Here is a 5,233-nt window from a genome sequence, read left to right on the forward strand (position 1 = left end):
CATTAGGTCTTCTGGGACTGGAATCTTTGCTTCTGTCCCCCTCTCAAACCCCTCCATCACTACTGTACCCAAACTGATTAGCTTGGATCTACTCCACTGCTCAGTACAGTGCCTGGCACATAGTAAGCACTTAAAGATCACAATTATTAATTATTACTAGGTGGTTATTTGAGCAGGGATCAATTTTCCCAATTCTTGAAGTGTTTTGTTTTGTTGTCTGTCTCCCCCTTCTAGACTGTGAGCCCATTGTTGGGTAAAGACTGTCTCTATATGTTGCCGATTTGTACTTCCCAAGCGCTTAGTACAGTGCTCTGTACACAGTAAGCGCTCAATAAATACAAATGAATGAATGAATGAACTGCTTTACTGGTATTATTATTATTATCATTATTATTAATCATATTTATTGAGCACTTACTATGTGCAGAAGTCTGTACTAAGCCATTGGTAAAGTTCAATATAAGAGAGTTGGTAGACACTTTCTCTACCCACAGCAAGCTTATAGTCTAGAAGGGGAGACAGACATTAATATAAAAAAAGTACAGATATACTCAAAAGTGCAGGAAGGCTGAAGGAAGGGTGAATATAGGGGGCAAATATAAGTGCAAGAGTGAAGCAGAAGAGAGTGGGAGAAAAGGAAATGATGGTTTAGTCAGGGAAGGCCTCTTGGAGGAGATGTGCTTTTAATAAGACTCTGAAGGTCTTGTCTTGCCTTACGCCATCGAGTCGTCTTCAACCCATAGCAACGCTGTGGACACATCTCTCCCAGAATGCCCCACTTCCATCTGCAATCGTTCTGGTAGTGGATCCGTATAATTTTCTCGGGAAAAAATCCAGAAGTGGTTTACCATCGCCTATTTCTGTGCAGTAAACTGAGTCTCTTCCCTCGACTCTCTTCCATGCCGCTGCTGCCCAGCACAGGTGAGTTTTGACTTGTAGCAGATTGCCTTCCACTCGCTAGCCACTGCCCAAGCTAGGAATGGAATGGGTAGGCCTCTACCTGACTCTCCCTCCTGAAGTCGAGACTGGCAGATAACTGGGAAGTCTCCAGGTGTGTCACTGAGAGGGAACTTTGAAGGTGAGGAGAGTAACTGTCTGTCATATACGGAAGGGGAGGGGGGTCCAGGACAGAGGAAGGGATATGGACGAGAGGTCAGCGGTGAGACAGGTGAGATCAAGGAACCGTGAGAAGGTTGGCATTAGAGGAGCGAAGTGCGCTGGCTGGGTTGAAGTAGGAGAGTAACACAGTAACCTAGGAAGGGATGTGGTGACTGAGTACTAGCATTATTATGACAATTTTAGAATAATATTATAATGATCATTATTATCATTATTATTATTACTCCCTCTCCAAAGCAAACACTAGCTCCCTTCTCTCTCAGAAGCCTAAACTCAAGGTGGGCAGGGAACGTGTCTGTTATATTGCTATATTGTTCTCTCCTAAGCATTAATTCCAGTGTTCTGCACACAGTAAGAGCTCAATAAATATAATTAACTGACTGACTGGTGGAGTATTGTCTCTCCTTATGGTCCTGGGATTATTTTTCCACTTTTCAAGTCATCTCCTTCTCCCTGCCCCATTCATTCATATTTATTGAGCGCTTTACTGTGAGCAGAGCACTGTACTAAGTGCTTGGGAAGTACAAGTCCGGGAACAGATAGAGGACTGTCCCTATCCAACAACGGCGCTCACAATCTAGAAGGGGGGAGACAGACAACAAAACAAAACATGCAGACAGGTGTCAAAACCCTCAGCATAAATAGAGGTATTGCTATATGCACATCATTAATGAAATGAATATAGTGGTAAGTGTGGACAAGTAAAATAAATAGGAGTAACAAATATGTACAAATATATACAAATACTGTGGGGAGGGGGAAGGGAGGTAGGGGCGGGGGGCGATGGGAGGGAAGGAGGAGAAGAAAAAGGGGGCTCATCTGGGAAGGCCTTCTGAGGAGGTGAGCTCTCAGTAGGGCTTTGAAGGGAGGAAGGGAGCTACCTTGGCGGATGTGGGGAGGAAGGGCATTCCAGGCCAGGAGGATGATGTGATGTGGGCCGGGGGGTCGACAGCGGGGACAGGCGAGAACGAGGCACCGTGAGGAGATTAGTGGCAGAGGAGCGGAGGGGGTGCGGGCTGGCTGTAGAAGTACAGAAGGGAGGTGGGGTAGGAGGGGAGAGAGGGGATGAAAGCCTTGAAGCGAGAGTGAGGAGTTTTGGCTTGATTTGTAGGTTGAACAGCAGCCACTGGGACATTTTTGAGGAGGGGAGTGACATGCCCCGAGCGTTTCTGTACAAAACAGTCTTTCCCACAAATGTTCCAATTGATGCCCCACGGGAAAGGACCCATAGCTCATATGAGAGATCTTTCCCTGAGCAGAATCCCCCTTCTAGAAAATCCTGGGCCTTTCCATCTCATCTATGTGGTGGCGACAGATTAATTGGTTGTCAAGGAATTTGTATAAGCCTTTTTTATTTTTTATTATTGAAACCTAAAAGGCTCTTCTCCGGCTCCCAGCTTGTGGAAATTGGGCAACCTTCTGGGTCTCTTTGTCAAGGATGGAGAGACAATTCAGGGACAGGACAATTTCCCCCTTCTGGAATTTGATTTTTCAATATATCTGCTGAAAGAGCAAAGAGAGCGAACATCTGGCTCCACAGACAAATGATAATGAGGATTTCTACCATTGTGAGCAGTTGAGCAATCTCCCATACAAATTAGCTTTTGCACATGAATGGCAGGATTTCGGGTGGGGGGGGGGGTCTCTCTTATCTAAGGGGTGTCTTGCTAGAAAAGGGGAAACAACTAAGTGATTTAATTCCTATTCTGCTGCTTGCAAATGTCTTATGCCTGTTTCCCCCTTTAGAGCTTAAGTTCCTCGTGGTATTTATGGTAATAATTGTGGTAATGGTACTTTTTAAGCACTTACTATGTGCCAGGCAATGTACTAAGCACCGGGTGGATTTGAACAAATGGGTTTGGGCATAGTCCCTGTCCCACGTGGGGGGCTCCCAGTCTCAATCTCCATTTTACAGATGAGGTGTGAGGCAAAAAGAAGTGAAGTAACTTGCCCAAGTGGTGACTGGCTCCAAGTGGTGGAGGCAGGATTAGAATCCATGACCTTTGGACTCCCAGGTCTGTGCTTTATCTGCTACACCAACCTGCTTCTCATATGTCTTGTGTTTCTGTTGTGCTTTCCTGAGAGTTTGGTAGGTGTTCAATAAGTACCATTACTGCTACTACTACTATTGCTACTAAATCCATTTTACAGATGAGGAAACTGAGGCAAAAAGGGGAAGAAAACTGAGAAGCAGCATAGCCTAATGGAAAGAGCATGGGCTTGGGAGTCAGAGGTCATGAGTTCAAATCTTGGCTCTGCCAATTGTCAGCTATGTGACTTTGGGCAAGTCACTTATCTTCTTTGTGCCTCAGTTACCTCATCTGTAAAATGGGGATGAAGACTGTGAGCCCCACGTGGGACAATATGATCACCTTATATCCTCTCCAGCACCTAGAACAGTGCTTTGCACATAGTAAGCACTTAACAAATGCCATTATTATTATTATTATTATTATCCCGGTTCTGCCAATTGCCTGCTGTGGGACCTTGGGCAAGTCACTTCACTTCACTTTTTTATGGTATTTGTTAGTGCTTCTTGTGCACCAAGCACTGGGGTAGATACAAGGCTCTCTTTACCTTAGTTTCCTCATCTTTAAAATGGGGATTAAGACTGTGAACCCCATGTGGGAAAGGGACTGTGTCCAACCTGATTAACTTGTATCTACCCCAGCACTTGGAACAGTGCCTGGTATATAGTAAGCACTTAACAAATACCACAAAAAAATCCGGTTCCATCAATTGCCTGCTGTGTGACCTTGGTCAAGTCGCTTCTCTGTGCCTCAGTTTTCTCACCTGCAAAATGGGGGTTCTATACCTATTCTCCCTCCTATTTGGAATGAGAACCCCAAGCGGGACAGGGACTGTGTCCAATGTGATTAACTTCTATCTACCGTAGTGCTTAGAACAGTGCTTAGCACATAGCAAGCGCTTAACAAATACCATTATTATTATTATAAAAACGTGAAATGCTTTGTCCAGGGTTGAGATGCTCCTTAGAGGTGGAGCCAAAATTAGAATGCAAGCTAGTTGCCTCCCCCGTGATTCTGAATAGCCCCAAATGCCCTTAGCGGGCTACAGATTGATTCGGTAGGAGGATGTACACAGTTTCCCCTTAAGAATCACCTACCCAGAGAACAAAGGAAAAATACGATAACCACTGAGTCAGCTGGAACAGATCACATTAGCGAGCAGTTCCCCAGATTTACACCCCTTCACACCTCCCCATTTGAATTATTTTTTTTTAAATCACAAAATTCATTCAGTCAGTCATATTTATTGACTGCATACTGTGTGCAGAGCACAGTACTAAGCTTTGGAAAGTACAATTCGGCAACAAATAGGAACAATCCCTACCAAACAACAGGCTCACAATCTAGAATCTTTCAGCCTGCTCTTTTCACTTGCCAGCGTAAACAACACAGGAAACCTTTGCCTCCATTTATCATAACTCCTTGAATTTCTATAGCCCTGTAATTTTCCCAGAACACTAGCCCTTCAATTACTTTATCAGAAGAAACCATTATAGTTTATGCTCACAATTCTTCAAAGCTTGCGATTCAACATTAAATTCCCCCTCCTCCCGCCGCACCTAGGAAGGGCAGAGAATCGGTCTTGGGAAGAGGTAGGAGAGAAAAATAATTTTGAACCTTTGGCTGTTAGCCCCACCCTACCAAAGAGGCTGGTTGACTTTGACCACATCCTGGGGGCCAGGGAGGAGGGGAGAATGGGCAGGGGGAGGGTCTCAAGCAGGATGATTTTAGGGGGGGGATTTTAATTAGCCTGAACCCAGGCAGGCCAGAATCCCACGGAAGCTCCCCCTCTAGACTGTAAGCTCCCTGTGGGCAGGGAACACATCTTCCCAAGCACTTAATACAGTGCTCTGCACATAGTAAGCACTCAATAAATACGATTGAATGAATGAATAAATGAATCTACCAAATCTGTTGTATGGTACTCTCCCAAGCACGTAGTACAGTGCTCTCCACACAGTTAGTGCTCAATGGGTAGCAATGATTGATTGATTGATGTGTACAGACCCAAGCGCTTAATACAGGGCTTTGCACACACAGTAAGGGCTCAGGAAATAGCATTAATTAATGTGTATTCTCCCAAG

General features: G+C 44.8%; 1 non-coding gene across 1 annotated transcript; it reads right to left on the reverse strand.

The window, feature by feature from the left end:
• Positions 1-931: 931 nt before the first annotated feature.
• LOC119944952 lies at positions 932-1,069 on the reverse strand. Its single transcript, XR_005456091.1, has one exon. It is a non-coding gene; the product is annotated as a small nucleolar RNA SNORA7 (small nucleolar RNA).
• Between the last annotated feature and the right edge of the window lie 4,164 nt (positions 1,070-5,233).

Source organism: Tachyglossus aculeatus, chromosome 23 (assembly GCF_015852505.1).
Source record: "Tachyglossus aculeatus isolate mTacAcu1 chromosome 23, mTacAcu1.pri, whole genome shotgun sequence".
Classification (NCBI taxonomy): domain Eukaryota; kingdom Metazoa; phylum Chordata; class Mammalia; order Monotremata; family Tachyglossidae; genus Tachyglossus; species Tachyglossus aculeatus.